Genomic DNA, 17,196 nt, shown 5'->3' on the forward strand with positions numbered 1-17,196 from the left:
GATGGAACTACAGGCACGTTAAAGATCTGCTTGCTACTACCAGTACAGGTTTCCTTCTGACTGGAATTGAACCTGCTCCAGTTGCAAGGGTGACAAACAGTTCTGTTAAATTTAAAAAAAATATATCAAAACCAACTAACCAACCAAACTCTGCACAACCAGAAGATGTGGTATGGTCACAATGGAGTAGAAAGGTATCGCGTCAGTCTGCCTTTTATTAGTAGTACTTCAGCAGTATTTCTCAGTGCTGATTGCTTAAAGTAGAAAAGCTTAAATCAGTTGAACTGTAGATCCTGCTGTGTTGAGCCCTACTCATACAATCTTTCCCCTGGAGTATGTCTGCAGGTACAACTTACCTGCTCCTGAAAATGGAAACAAAATGTTGCTAAAATTATAGCTTTGTGTTTGGGCTCAAGTTAGCTTTATATCCTTATCCGTATGTTAATATCATTGCAGGCAGGGAGAGTGAAATTGTGTCCTAGGCTGTGTGAAGAGGTTTAAGTAACAGAAGCCTATGGTAAGCATCCTCATACCGTTGTAATCACATACACAGTAACAAAGCAATCCTACCAGCACCCCTTCTGTTGGCCTTGTTTTACTTCCTTTTAATTTGAATGCCCACGTGAACATGATATGTTTGTGAATTATTATATAAACTGGGCAAGCTCAACTGACTGCCATGGGGGCTGAGGGTAAGAAGGCTCCTTCAAATATTAAAATTCATATATCCGTCCTGAATAGCCAAGCAAGCTCCTGTCTGAAAACAAAACAACTGTAAGACTATATTGGAAATGAACAATTTTAGAATTCAGAGAGATGTAGACATTTTCTATTACATTGTATTGCTGAGGTAAAACAAGTCCAATCAGCATCAACCATTTTGTTTGGTAACATGAAGATCCACTATCTTTAGATGTGCTCTGAAGTTCCAGATCTAGAAGCCTGGTTATGTTTCTACTCAAATGTGAATGAACATAAGCACTCTTGCACGATTCTCTTTTTATATAGCTTATTAGCAGAATTTAGCAGTAGGAAAGATCCTATTTCTTAGTGCTTTTGTGGTGTGGGTTTTTTGTTGTTAGGTGTAGGGGGTGGGGTTGGTTTGGGTTTTGGGTATTTCTTTTTGAGCCTGGTTATAATGCGAATACAAGTGATAACAGTGAATCATCAGGGAAAAAAAAAAAAGCCCTTTGGAAATAAGCCAGAGTCAAATTCTTTTCTCGTGCTCTGTTCAATCTGCTTCCTCTTTAAAAGAAAACTTTCACATTAGCAGAAAAATAAATGCTTAGCCAGAGTTCTTTTTGTGTCCCTTTCAGCAGGGAGAAGGGGATGAGTGTGCTGAGCTCAATGCCCATGCTGGCTTCCTCCTGCCGTGGAGAGTTAACACTCTAAAGGCTTTTTCTTCCCCCTTTATTTCTGTTTTCATTTAATTCTTATGATAAAGTTTCGATGTTACATTTTTGGCATTGGAAACCAAGCACAGAGTTTTGTTGTGAGGAACTGACCTGCTTTGACATAATCCCAATTTTCTCTAGGAGAACAACTTCTGGTTTTCAAAGAGTTGCTGGGGCTAGAGAATAGCAACTGCGCTACAGACCTCTTGAAAGTAGCTCCAGTAAATAAGTAAATATCAGTATCTATGGTAGCTGTATGTCAATACAGCATACAGATGCAGAGTTCTGTCAAAGCCTTCTGGTATCACTTTAAACAAGTCACCTTATCTGCAGCTGTTAGACCAAAACACCCTTCATCCACATATCTGAAGGCTGTTAAAAAATAAAATCAAAAAATTAAAAAAAGAATGTTCCTAATGTGACCATAACTTGCTTTTTATCAAGACTTTTTATCAAGACTGATTTTCCACAGCAAGGAGTAATGCTCTTTTTTTTCTTACTTACCTTCCAGGCACAGATGGTAGACAGCCTTTCTCCTTGCAAGCAAAGTAAGTCTATTTCTTAGTCTTAATAAGTATGAGGTATATTTTTATGGGCTAAATTCTGCTTTATAGCTGAAACAAAGTAGTTGAAAGTATTGCAAGCTGTCAGTTGCCATTTTCTTTCTTACCTATTTTTTCCAAAAGGTCTAAAATGCAATGTCTAGAATGTGATTCCCCTCCCTCTCCCCCAGTTCTGGGGAAAAATTCTGCTGGTGAGCTGAACAGTTTGTCTGCTATCATGCTTAGCTAACTTGCTAACTAAGGCTGCCTGAAATTTAGCTTCTGGTTTTCCCTGTATATGTATCACATTATGCTTTTAACGTTCTAGGATCTTTAAAGAGACTTGATTCTTGCAAGGTCTTAGGGTTCCCTGCTATGAAAAGCTGTCAGCCTTCCTGGAGTACCCTTGTTTCCCATTTGCCATGGCTCACTATATCTACACAGTATGCAAGGAGATGCATGGATTTTGTAAAAAGGACTCTTAGACATGTCTATGACAAACAATTCAACCTCTTCCCTATAGTTAAAAACACCTAAAACCTTTTTGTGCCTCAGTTTCTGAGCACTATTTTCCTGCTGTTTGCTAGCCATCTAAACCATGTCAAACATATCCCTCAGAAAATACAAGCAGCTGGAGTAGGAAAGCTGCTTGAGTTGTCACACCCAAGTAGCACGGGGCACCTTACTATTACTTTTCTCTATAGCCATACTGAATTCTGCAATACTGTCTTTAGCATGTTTCTGAGACATGGAATACCAAAAATACAAAGGAGGAAGAGAAGCTGTCTTGCAGCTGCCCTTTGTGCAAGGCTCATTGAGCAAGTGCCACCGACCTCACCTGGTGAGACAGGTGAAGTTGCATTGTGTTTAACAGCCTATCTGGAAGCACAGATACTCATCAGCTAGTGTTGAGACTGAGGTTTCTCCATACCTGTTCCAAGAGAAATCTGGGTACCAATGGGACCTAATGAGAGCATATGTTAGGTGTCATGAAATACAGATACTCTGGACTGAAGCAGCAAGTAAGATGGATCTAGTCATGAGGTCCTGTGTAGAGTTAATTGCTTGCAATTTATTCACAGGTAGTGTGTGGGGTGTGTGTTGGTGATAGTCAGTGAGGATATTTTGGTGATGTACTGCTATAAATCAGTAACTGCACTGTACTCCTTCTGTTGAAATTTGGTGGAAGCCAGATCAGAGTTCAGCCACAGTGAGGAGATAGTGGAAGAAATGGAGCTAAAAATCTCAAGACTTCCCAATTTTCCATAAACTAAGCAACAAAAGGAGAAAATACAGCTAATTTAAAATGTCTATTAAAAAGAAAAAAATAGATCCTTTCAGTCATACCAATTGCCCTCGGAGACTTTGGGTTTACCCACACACCTTTTGCTTTTACCTTAAGTGAAAGACTCACTTAAAAAAACAAACAAACAAAAAAAAAACAACTGCACAGTACAGCAGTGCTATTTGCTAATGTAGATAAATTTACTTAAAGAAAATATTTAAGTAGTACAAGAGCTATGGAATCAGAGCTGTATAACATGGTACCATATAGCTGGAGATGCAAAAACATATTTAGATGATAGATACTTCAAGGTTTTTGCCCTGATACTTAGCTCCTCTGATTTATATCCTAAGATGTTGCCAATGTGTGCCTTTTGTTGCAGTTTTAAGAGGTTTATGTGTTAAAATCTGCAACTGCAGAAACAGTAATAAATGATGCTGGGAAGTAAAGATTATTTGCAGCTTTCGTTTGTAGTGTAGGTTCATGTTCAGCATATCATATATTTCTGTATCTTTCTTTAACCCATTTCATCTGATTATTGCATCTAAAAGCAAATGAAATATAAGACATCACCATTTGTTAACAGGTCACTTCTCTGAGATAAAATGTTTTGTTATATCCTACTAATACAGCCTAAATCTTTTTGTGTCACTGATTTGCAAACAAAGCAGGAAGACTAGCCTAAATCAGGCTGCATTCTTGAGGGCTAGGACACACACACACACGCACACACAGGCTATTCCTTGACCTCCAGACAAACCCTTTATCTTTGCTAATGTGCATTATTTTACTTTTTGCAACAGATACCCCAATTTTTGTTTTGCCATCTGCTCTGCTCCATGGCAATTGACACTTCAGAGGGTTGGCTATTTATTACTCCCTAGACATAGATAGGAATACAGTAAATTCTTCATAAAATAAAAATCAATACTCACTGACATACTGCGTATTGAAGAAAATAATTGTTTATGGCACTCAGCTTAAGCTGTTCTGGTAATCACGTTGAAAAATACAATATTTATTCATTAGATCAAATTTAATGAGGCCTCCTGGCAGTAATTATAAAAATTACTGTAGCAGTAAATTACTAATGAGTTGTGATGTGCTTCCTACCTGTGAGGAAGGACTGGGGGTTGAAAAACCTGATATCCAGACAACACTAGGGAGGGTGAGATCTTGAGGCTAGGAGTCATGCTCACAGCAGCGCGGAAGTTGTTCACTGCACCTGAATGGTAGGAAGGAAAAAAGAAAAAAAAAAAAAAAGCAGAGACACTCACAATCAGAGTTTCACTTTAAACAGACACTAAACTCTAGGTTTATTTCCAAACCAACACATATAAACAAGGGAACAATGTCATCAGTGGGAGGAAGAGACTTCTTTGCTGTATGTGCATTGTCCTGTCTACAAAAGCAGCTGAGATGACCTAATTTACTCAAGTAGATTTTGGGCTAGGGACAATTTCTTGCTTTCTTGTTGTTAGAAAGTTTCATGGAAAACACTGCAAAAAGGATGATGTTTTCTCAGTGCCCTTGAATCTTCAGAACAGTCACCTAAGATGTGGAGCTAAGACAAAGGTTGAAATCCCCCACCAGCTTGCTTTGATGCAGGGAGTTTGACCCAGATTTCTTTCTTCTTCTGAGACAAAGCTTTAAGGAATGCAGAGACTTTTGGTAGCAAATGGTCCACAGTATGAAGGCATAAAGGTGTAGAAATGGTGCAACTTCTGTAAAGCATCCAGGTTTCTGCTGAGTACAAGGTGTTGCTGCAACAGGAGAGCATAGCTAGAGAAAGCAGTTCTGCAGCATGCTAAAATTAATGCACAAGTGAACTGGCATAAAATTATGTTTCGCTAACTTGAAAATGTGCCCTGGATTTGACATGGGGCCTTCAGTGTTGTAAAGCAGTGAATAGGCTGGCTTTTTGCAAATTGATGCTTCAAAAGATTAGTCCTGAGTTCAAACATCTGCCCAAAATCAAGTAGAAAAAGGTTATGAATCCTAATCTCTCATAGCTCTTACATATATATAGAGAGAGAGAGTCTTGAAGAGCAGTGGGTGGAAAGTCTAGCACAATTAGTCTCTTCCCGCTGCTGGTATGTTGCAAAAATAAGGGACTCATGGGCAAAGATTCTTTCACAGACTCGTACATGTGAAGCCCAAGGAGAGAGAGGCATGTCCCTCTGCCCTTTAGTCATCTCCATCCTCCCCTTAAGGAAGCAGAAATTCAGGTCCATCATATATAACCTACTGCCAACTTCTGTCCAGAGGTGCTCACTTTTCTGAAGCTTAAAATGTTCTTCAAGCTTAAAGGGCTCCAAAGAGTCAAGTATTGCAGTACTGAGCCCAAGTCTCTTTGTGGCATTGCACACTGATAAATGTTTATGCTGAAGAATATGTACAGTTGGGTCTAAAAAATTCTTGGAAGAGCTGCAGTGCTTTAGCTAGTTCACCTCACCTATCTTGTTATTAAAATAGGGCAAGGGGAGCTTTTGCTTTGATGTAATTAGAAAAAGCCAGCATCTCGCTGCCAACCAGAAATTAACCTTATCTAACAGCCTTCACACAAAAAACACAGAGGCAGCTCTGCCTGTGCTGTTATGTCACCACGATAGAGCTAATGCAGTATTGCTGCAGAGAAAAAAACAACCAATTTTGGCTGTGAAGATGATATCCTGGCTGCTGAAGTGCTGGGTTCTTTTCCTAGCACTGCCACATGTTTTCTCAGTGACCTAAGGAAATTCAGTGTCTCCCTGTTTCCCTTTTTAAAGCATGGAAATCCTCTACAGGCTTTCCCTTGCAGTCTGGTCCTGTCTGGAGAAGGAAAAAAAAAGTTGTTTTTCTTTTTTTTTTTTTTTTTTTATTATTAGCTAAACTGAATTTGGCGATGGACAGATGTTCACTTTGCATACAGCTGTGCTGGCTGAAGATGCATTTTTCTGTCTTTCTGGAGCTGTTGTGAGGCAAAATTAACAGTGACAGAAAATTCTGTGGTCTTTGGATAGAAAACACTTTAGAAATATGAAATATTGTAGGTTTGATTTTTGGAATTGCTGTCAGCCACAGCTACAGCTAAAATCAGTGGAAACTGTGGGCTGAAAAAAGACAGAGCCATGCACTACAATAGCTTATGTGAATGTGGTTTTTCATCGGTGGCATAGGAATCCGGATCAATGTATGATAAAAACACTCAGGTAAATACAAAAGGTAGATGTGGTGGAATGAGCCTCTTTTTTTTTTTTTTTTTTTTTTTTTTTTTTAAAGTGTAGCATGCAGGTCTGAGGACTTATGCCCAGAAGGCTACAGGCTTTTCCCCCCAGGCTGGCTGACTATTGTCTAATAATGCAAAATGGATTTTTAGTTGGTATTGTGAATTCTTATGTAATCTTATCGTGGCAAAATGGAAGCAATTTGCCTAATGTTCCTTCTTCTACGCCTATGAAATTAATTTAACTGGGGGGAATGCTGTGGAATTAAACCCCAAAACTAAGTAAAAACGATGAAGCTTTTAAAAGAGAACGTCTCACAATCTGCCACAAGCAGTAACACTGTTGCTGTGCGCTATTACTATAATTAAATTACATTATGCTATGGCATTAAACTTAATCCGTCAGTAATACTGTACTTAGCAGTAAGATTTTGTCACATAAACATTATGAGACTTTAAACTTCTGCATTTTGTCTTGCAAACTGCAGGGAAAATACAGAAATTGGAGCAGCAGAATATAACATGAAAAGCTGTAGCAGTAGAAAAAGGCCAGCTGGTTCAACATGCCAGTCCTTTTAAAGCAGGTAAGCTAAGAGTGTTAGAATACATTTACTAAAAGGCTGGAACATGACATGTGTGTGAGAGGCGCCTGTTATTACTTTGAAAATATTAGGTGCCAATCTAAACATTTTTTTCCTGAAATTCAGAACACATAAGGTTAAATCAGAAGCTGCTGAGAGTAAACTGTTAAGAAAAACATGCAAATAACTGAAATGAAGCTGCAATCTTTTCTTTGAACAGAGCCAGAAAAAGAAGGAGGCTACAGATCACTTAGACTATGATCAGTGAAACAGGGCAGCTGATCAGAGGGATGCAGCCTTTAGAACAATGTTAGCTCTTGCAGACCCAGGAAGCAGAATAGTATTTTTTAAACTGAAGATTTTGCTTCCATTGTAACAGATCAAACCATCATTTGGACCAGCAGTTCCCCTCCTCTCTCAGCCTGGTAAGCTGTTGTACATTTATTTTGGTGCAAGATCTCTTCTAAATGGGTTGCTGTAACATACATCCACATCCTGTTGTACAGACAGCCATTCCTTGCTTTTGTAAAATACAGACAGTCCTAACTGCTTCTTTTTATTATCAGGAACAAATACTTGGATTTTAGTGAAAATTATTGAGGAAAAAAAAAAAACAAAAAAAAAACAACAACAAACAAGCAGACTTCTGACCCTTTGCTTACATCTCCTAGAGATATCACAAAAATGCCTGCTGTAGACGTATGCCACGCTACTGTGACATTTACTGTACTTCCTCAGTTTGCCATTGCCTTTAAGTATACACTGTACCACCTTGGTGTTCAGAGCTTGTAGTCTAATTGTGCATGCAATATCCATGCTTAATGAATAGCATGGCAATAGAACGGCCATACTATTCATTAAGGACTCAGAATTTATACAGGGGTCCTCTTCTAGCTTCTGGGGGTAGGAGAAAGATGAAAACACGAGACATTATTAAACCTTGTAAGACTGCCACCCCTTGCCTCTGGCAGACTCAGGAGTGGGACTTAGCCTTTACAGGGAGGTTATCATCCATAATACATATTTATGCTGTGTCCATCGTGTATAAGAATGCTCTCAGTAAAACTTAGACTAGGCTATAATAATACTTTGCACTTCTTTGTTGCCTTTCATCACAAGATTTCATTGTGCCTTTAAAAGCTTTCATTAACTAAAATTCACAACCCCATTGTGCAGTAACTGTGCATTAACACCTCCACCATACGCAAAATACAGTTCAGAGAAGCAAGGCTGGTGTAAGTGGTTTATAAAGCTGTAAAGAATGGCGGGGAAAAACCTGGAACTGATTATTCCCCCATCTATGTGCTAGCCCTGTGCTTTCTATCTAAAATGTTTTAGACTTGGATTGATGCTATAACTGCTCTTCGCTGCATTTTTAAATGCTGATGTTTGCCAAATTTAGCATTGTTTCAAAATTCTCAAGACATTCATTACCAGGTTCATTTATTATCTGCTGAAAATCTATCCTTTGATAACTGGATGCAGATGTAGCAATGAGTGTGATATAATTGCCTGTGGAGCTAGGTATGCGTTTTTCCTATTGTTAAGCTACAGGGTCTTGTTTCCCCAGGATGTGTATGACTTGTGAATGCCGGTTACATACATTCCTGAGAAGAGAATGTGCCCCTAAAGCTACAATGTCCTTCTTGCATAGCCTCCGATCCTCTACAAAGCTTACATTTCACAGGTTTCAACAGTATTGGTTCTTTTGGGATCAATGAGAAACTCACCACCCATCTCCAGTATCTCTGAATTACAGAGCAGAACCAGATCAAACACAGAAGAGTTCCCTCATTTATCCTGCCTCTGTAATACATCAGAGTGTGTGCTGCATTCATTTTGTGTAGGCGGACTGGTGTCTAATGTACTCTGTGAACATATTTATAAAGGATTAACCTGTGCCTGGTATTCCTAAAAACTGATTTAGTTAAAATACATATTTTATTCTACTTGTCTCAACCATACAAATTGTTCCTGTTTAGCTTTGAGATTAGTCATTTTTGCTGGAGTGTAATACACTGTGCATTATCACTAGTCCTGCTATGTATGACAGGCTTTTTTTCCCCCAGCCAATACTTCTTGGTGCATTGTACGATCTGTCTGAGAATGTTAACCTGCAGTGAAAGTGTTCGCTAATAGAATATGCTGCTTAGCAAATGCCGAAACACTGAGGATTTCAACAGAGCATTCTTGCTTTAAAAGTGCTTAGAAGCAATCTGAAAGTGGAAGGTCAGGAATCACAGGCGCCGGGAAGGACCTGGATGCGTGGTGTACCCGGGGACGCTGTCTGTGAGTACACGCTCGCCTACCTGACACCTGCTATGCCAGGAATGATCCAGTAATGTGGAGCTCCTGGACTGCAAACCGTTGCTGCTCCCATTCCTCCCCCTAGTTGAGTATACGTTTTAAAATATTTACTAGAGGCAGGCAATATTTAAACATTTGTCTCGTCTAGGAGAAGGATTAAAAGGAAATGAAAAAGAATAGTTTAGCAATGGAGAATTCTGATCCTCATCTGCAATATGTGAGGAGAGCTCCAAAACATAACTGGCAACTTCAGAAGTTGCCAGATAGGGACTTGGGATAAAACTGAAGAAGGGCAGACTTCTGATTAGGGGCAATTTACTAAAGATCAGATCTGCAGAGAAAATGACCTAAGCAAGCAGAGGAAAATGTGTTACTTCAGCTGTGTGACAGACAGATTTCTGAACATTTCTTCTCACTTGGATCTTCGGCTTTAGATTCATTTTTTTTTGTACTTTTTTTGTTTGTTAATTTTGACTTTGTATCAGCCTACAGAATAGAAACTGTGTGAAAAAAGCTTATAGAGATTTATTTTCAATATCTAATATCTTCTGGTAGAAATTAATGATGGTAGTTGATTATATTTTTGCCACTTATCTGATTGTCTTTGAATTCAAAGAGTTCAGCCCATTTTTAAATCTGTTCATGATCCTTGCTTTTTTATATAACTTGTGTGTCAATCATTATTTGTTCTGCTATCAGTCCATCTTATCTGGGTGTAAGAAAACACAAAAATCAGTGTGCATAGAGAGGGAGGAGGACTCTTCTCAGCAGCCCATCAAGCAGTTTTTCCCGTTCATTTTCTTCCCCATTGTTCAAATATCATCTCAGAAGCTTGCAAATGTTTCTTTTTCTTGCCAAGACAGTGGTACTTTTGCCCTGGCACACATTAATTTTTTTATTTTTTTTTCCCTTTTCTTGTGTTTTGAGTGCAGCTGAACAACAAATTCCTCTCTGTTTAATAAGCAACTTCCTCATATTAAGTTTTTTCCATACCAAAGTATCTTTTTTTTTGATTTCACTGCAGCTCTGCATTTGTATTTGTTAGTTAAGCACTGACAAGTGAGTTTCAGCAAGTGCAGCAATATTGTGTTTGTGGACAGAAGCCCCTTTGCAGTCCAAGCCCGTCCATCTCAGGACAGACACACAGTACACGCTTCGAGAGGTATCTGGGAAGGGGACAAGTGGGGATTCAGAAAACAGGAGTGGCACTACCATAAGAAATGTAATCTCTTTTCTGCTCTTGCACAGACATTAGATTTATGTTACCCTCAGAAAGTTTCATGCAGGTTACATCCATTTAATACTTCTCCCTGAAACCTAGATCATTTCAAGTTGTACAATGGCAAAATAATTTGCTACCAGCTTTCTGACCTATTCAAGAGGCTTTCTTTAAGTGGAAGTTGGGCCATCAGAGGCTGTGGGAGGACATGGACAGATGGATGGACAGTTGATGGATGTGTGTGTACATACACCTGGAGTTCTTTTGTTCCCTCCCGGCTAGCTTTGGTTGTTAAAACAACCATTTCAGTAATTTCTTGGCTGGCTTTACAGGGAAAAGAAATCTTGGTCTTGGCTGCTGGGGAAAGAGAGGTTGTCATAATGTTGCTCTCTCTCTTGACTGACAGGCACCTTTACGAACACACAGCATGTTTCATCTCAGAGCACTCACTGAATATCCTTACCCCCTCTCTGGACCAGCCCACCTCTACTTGCAATGTTCCTTGCTTTTTCTACCAGGATTGCAATCCCTGCCTTTTGTTCCTCCTTCTCGGCAGTTAATACCTCCCCACCTTACAAGTCAGCAGTGGATTCTGTCAGTTAAAAAAAACAAATAACAAACCCTCCTACCCTGAAGGCCTTTTCCTTTCATGCGTGCATTTTTCTAGCCTGCAAGGGAGTCAGTGCCATAACCCTGAGCTTTCATGGAATAGTTTCTAAGCCTGTATCTGTGCATTATGAATATCTTCCAAAGGGGGAACGAACGTCCTCTCTTCTGGCAGCTCATACATTTTGTGACTTCCTGCCCTCCCCCTCTCCCCCTCCGCTCCTTACAAGCCCCAGCACTTCTTTCCCTCTGCATGTAATGTCTCCCTTCGAATCCTTCAGCACTGTTGCTGTCACCTCAGCCTGCTCCAGCCATTGCCTGGCAATGCAGAAACAGGCCTGAACCCCAAAAATTTTGCTACTGTAAAGACATCCCACTGTTGGGCTTTTGCAGATTTCCAGAAAGCTAGATGACCTGTGACACAAGCTTCCAGTCCCGTCCACTCAGCATGTTTTTTTTGTTTGTTTGTTTGTTTTGTTTTGTTTTGTTATGTTATGTTTTGTTTTCCTTTTGCCCCACTTAACATCACTGGTATCACATCACCACCTGTGATCATCACCACCTGAGGAGAATCCACGCTCACTTCAGAGACCTAGAATAGCATCCTGAAGGCAAACTGAAGATATAAGATTAGTAAGTGATCTGACATTATCTTCTTCATTTCATTGCTCACTTTTGCTGTTTCTGACACACTTGCTGAGCCCACACTGCTTAAACTGTGAGTGTATTCAGAATTTTTTCCCTTCACCTCCTCACCCCATCTTGCCTTACTTCAAAATGACATCTGCTTAATATCAAAGATTTTTATCTGGCGTCTTAGCCAGTGGTGTGTCAGGTGGGTATGTAAGAGACAGCGACATTTAAAAAACAGGGTGAGACTATCAGGATGACTGAGGCCACCTTGTGCTTTGCAGTGTGTGTAACGGGGTGATATAGGACATCCTTCACTGCAGGAAGCTCACAACGACAATTCCGTCAGTCTTTTTAGATGTGACAGTGATTCAAGTTTTGTTTTCATTCTCTGTTATTTTTTCATCTCCCAGACACAAGGGACTGATGGCCAAGTAGAACTGGCCAGCCCACTGGCCACAGCTCTTTGTAACCCCTCTGGTGTCCCTACCAGACCTCCCATTTGCCTGCTTCCCCATCCCTCCTCATACGCGCTCTGTTCCAGCAGGAGGTTGTCTTGGAGCCCAACTGCATAACACAACACCTCCTGGTAATGTTTTGCTCCCTAGTGACTCACTGTGTTTTGCACCTGATGGTGCAAGATAATCTGTCACCTCAAATCCTACTAGTTCTGCAAGATAGCTTTTATATAATCAGTGGGTACTTTCCCCCTCTCTTTTCCAAACATGAATATAAGGTCCAGCTTGACTCCCCCATAAATTTTTTTTTAAAGAAAGCAGCTGTGTTGTCCCTCCTGAAAACAGCTTGTAATTTAGCATTACTGCATTATATCCCCTAGGCAACGCTTTCTGTCTTCAGGACATATATTTATCACAGACATCACAGTATTTCTATGGTATTTTAGTTTTCCATCATGGGAAGCTAAAGAGCATTTAATTCTGTAAAGCTCTGATTGATCTTCTTCACAATGTACCTCTGGTGCTTCTCACAATGTCTCTTCTGCTGACCAAGATTTCTTCTTCCTCTCTCAATCTCTCAGAAGTCTGAACTTATCTCAGAAGTGTGGGCTTGCTTTGCCTTCTAGCACTATCTGTCTTTGTGCTAGGCAGAGCTTTCCTGTCGTTTGGTCAGCTCTTCAGTCCTGGTCAGCTCCATCAGCCAAGGGCTCTTGGCCTCACTCAGTAGGCTCCTGAGGTAAGCCAAATGTATGTCAGCAAATAATTTGTCAGCACTTGATGGCTTTTCACTTTTTGTTCTGGCTTTCACTTTTGGTATTACAAGACTGCCTTGCAGAGTAGATAGATGGGCACATCATAAAATGAGTTCAAGACAAATAGAACATGATGACTTCACTATTTGCTCTGAAACTTTTTTTCTCAGATCCTAATGCAAGCTGCTTTGCCAATTGCTGCTCCTGCTGGTGACCCTTGAGCTCTGAGCAATACCATTTGTTGATATAGACACTGATCCCCCCAAAAACCACAAGAATTCAAGCTTAGTGTTCTGAGTAGGAGATACAAGGTACTACAGTGCTTACCAAACCTATTTGGTCAGCACATACAGCTTGAGAAAAAGCAAGCAAGCAAGGTAGACGTGGGAATGCAGATTTTAGAACTCTTTCCAAGTCTGCAGTAATTGGCAAGGTAAATACAAGGTTCTTTCTGCTTTTCAAAGCACTGGTAATATCAGTTTATGATAAAAAGCTATTCTGAGTTACACAAGATGGCAAGATATTTGCCAAAAAATCTTTAGTTTCTGTTCTGTTTTTTAAGATGGACAAGAAGCGTCATCCATACTGATTGACTGTTGGCATGCGACTTACCACTGAGCAACTGTATGTTGATGGATAAGCCAGTCTCATCCAAGTGTCAGGAAGATTATCAAAAAAAAGAGCTGTCTGTAGTTGCTCCATCTCTGAGGAGATTGCCAACTCACCCTAACAAAAGAAAACATTAGTGTGCTATTTGCGTCTCACAAAGAGACTGTGATAAGATGACATGATAAATGATAGAGGGCTTTTTTTTCTCCAGTAAAAACACATAAGGTAGCTAAATCGTCAAGTGTAAAGAATATCTTGGCTCTTGCAACTGGAGTGAGTCATTTATATTTTAAAAGGGGGAAATGGTCAGAAAAACAAGAGTGTAGGTTCTGGGCTTTCTGTATTTCTTAAATTCACTCTAATTGCATTAAGTAATTGCATGCTATATTAATTGATATACATATGCACAGAAGCACCCACCTACGCACATGTTCAAGGAGAAAATGATAAAGGGCCAAATTACTAACTTGCTTTCAAATATCCCACAGAAAATCGTACATGCAATCAAGCTACCATTCTGCTGGCTTGCTTGGGCTAATGGCTATTTGAGTGTCCATGTTTTGTTACTCTGAATTAAAGATCAAAAAGAAGGTAATTCTAAGTGGCAAAAAAGGAGGTTCCTTTAAAAAATATAGCCCTTAAAAAAAAAATATAGCCCTTAAAAATATATATAAACCAGATGTTCTGTATATAGTCTGGAGTCATATGCATTAACCATAGCTGCGCATGGATATACCACGATTGTTTGTGCAATTTGCCAGTGATGCATAAGAAGCTATTTGGTTGCCCAATTCCCTGATTTGAACATATATTAAATTTTAGTGCAGCAGGTACATAGCTGTTTGAGATTGCTAGATATCATGGAGATTTGTCCCTGTGTGATTAAGAATATTACGTCTTGCTATTCAGTACTTTTAGGCATTCAGAGACAGGAATTACCTACAAAAAAAGGCCAAAGATTTGTGATGAGTTGTTCATGTCCTTACCTAGCTTACTGCACTTATTGCATGCGCAGTGAGGTGAGGACATGGGTGTTGCTGTTACTGCATTTGTGCTCACCATTAATCGTTATCCCCTAGCAATGGTCAAATGCCACACGCCGATGGCTCTGAACATGCCTGCTATGTAACAGGATCTGAACCATGTGCCTTGTCCAGTGGGGATCTGTATGAAGCAGAGTTTATTTTTTGCATCAGAGGGTCTCTGAGGTACCAAACCTTCTGTCCCATGAATTGTCTAAAACGTGTGCACACACTGTAGCTAGTAACCACACTTAGTAACAGTTGTAACAGAGCACCCAAATATCTTCAATGGCAGAAGACAAGAACGTCAGTCTTATGTCCTATTCTGCATTGAAACACCAGGGTAACACATTAATCAGAGGCCTTGTGTTTTGTTTCCTAATTTCCAGAGAAATAGAGGGTTTCAATCTCCTAAGCAGTTTCCTGATAACTTTTCTCACACAAATTAAATGATTTGATATATGGAGACAAGTTACATGTTTGGAATAGGCAATGTAAGAAGGCACAGTTTTTAACTCAATGAAATAAGAAAAAAGCTCCCCAAATAATCACTCGCATCTTCCATTACAGGCATCTACACTGATGCTATGTTTAAAACCATGCATTCCCTGAGGTTAGTAACACAAAGTACACATATCTTCAGGTATAAATTAAGTTGTTGAAGAGATGGCCTCATATACTAGCAGATCCAGTCTCTCATATTCTTGAAAACAAATCACTTTATTTTGAGAAGCATGCTGCTGCTGTTTGGATAAAATATCTGGTGTTATTTTATTCTTAACTTTTTTTTTTCTTTATGTCATATAGGTCTGCTGTCTCCTTGAAGAGATACCAACTTGTTGCGAGGCAAGTGTTTCATGCCCCTAATTCTGTGATGACATAAAGGAAAGTTTAAAGTTTTGTGTATCTTAACTTTATGCAGTGTAAGTAATTCTGCTGCCTTCGTATTATAGTATGAAGGATATTTTTTTTATTCTGAGAAATGGAGGAGTGGAAGACCTTTGCAGCAACATTTCATGCTGTTATGAAGAAAAGCAAATTCTGCATTGTAGTTTGCAAATAATGGCATTTTGCAACCTGACAAAAGATACTAAATGACTCAACCTTATTAATGTATTGTAACACACCAGCAAGATCTTCTTTTTGTGTGGTACAAAATAATGCATATATTTATGTCTCGCATAGAGATCATTTTCCCACATTACAAATTTCAAATTGAATCTCTGTAAAAAACAGGTATGAAAATAACAAAAATAATCTAATTCTGTTGAAATTGGTGACCTCAGGGAAAAAAAAAAAAACAAAAAAACAACAACAACAAAAAAAAAAACAACAAAAAAAACCACACACACACACACAAAACAAACAAACAAACAAAAAAACATAAAACCAGAGACATCACACCATCTTGTGACAAATTCGCAGCCTGCTCTATGTTTTTACTGACCTTGTTTTCCACAGCTTGGGAGACTCCTTCACCAGTGACTATTTGAATTGCAGCTCTAATAGCATATGGAGCAGGTTGTCTGCAGTTGTTATTGCAAAAGCAATCTCCACATTGGGGTGTGGGCCATACGGATGGGGCTTTGGGGAGGCAGTGTTTCATCCATATCTTTATGGTAACCTTCATAATCCAGGTTTGAAGAGACTGCAAACCCAGAAGCAAGCACTGGCTTCCTATCAAACTGTCAAAGAAATAATAAAAACCCTGTCACCGAGACACCAGTGGCAGTCCTTGCTAGACAGAATAAGGAACCTGCTTAGGCATAAATCAAACTGTTCTGTTATGGAGTCATTGTTGAGAACAAGACTTTTATAACGCTCTTATATCTGTGGAAATTAATCTAATTTGTTCCCCATTTTAATTAACCTCTTTATGTCACAACCAAGTTCTGATGCTTGCAAGAATAAAAAAAAAAAAAAGAATTTGCTAATAATCAGGTTATTCTTTAGATAGAAAACAGCAGAGAGAGAATTTTAATTTAAAAATAAAGAGACAGAGATGTTTTAAAAGAAAAATGTTATTTCTTCCAAATTACAAAGTGCTGCTCTCTGGTGTAACATTATTATTCTGTGTAGCAATTTATTAAATGAAGCAATTTATGGTAGCATCTCTGAAAGATGCCATCCTTTATTGAAATGAAAGCGAGTAATAGCATAAGGACTGTAAAATAAAAAGGCAGAATATCTTCTTTTAGACCATTACAAAAATACACGTATTGTCTATTTGACAATCAATACACTACCATAAAATAAAATGGGGCTGTAGTATCATCATCATAATTTCTATTTCAAATGGTTTGCTGAGAGCCAAATTGTGTCTTTTATGGAAAAGAATGACAAATGGTTTAATTCAATATCACACGCACATGTATATATGAGCTGAAATTCTGTTGCAGCTCAAAGCTGTTAGGCAAATATTTTAGGATCATCACAAGTTTGAAAACAACAGACATGTGGGAGTACATCCATTTATTTACAGTTGTACTGACTTAAAATTCAAAATGTTATTTGATGCTTTTAAAGTACTGCTGTGGGATGTTAAATTACTACTGAATTCGTACTGTTCTGAGATACCTTTCAACC

The sequence above is a fragment of the Anas platyrhynchos genome, chromosome 7 (assembly GCF_047663525.1).
Source record: "Anas platyrhynchos isolate ZD024472 breed Pekin duck chromosome 7, IASCAAS_PekinDuck_T2T, whole genome shotgun sequence".
Classification (NCBI taxonomy): domain Eukaryota; kingdom Metazoa; phylum Chordata; class Aves; order Anseriformes; family Anatidae; genus Anas; species Anas platyrhynchos.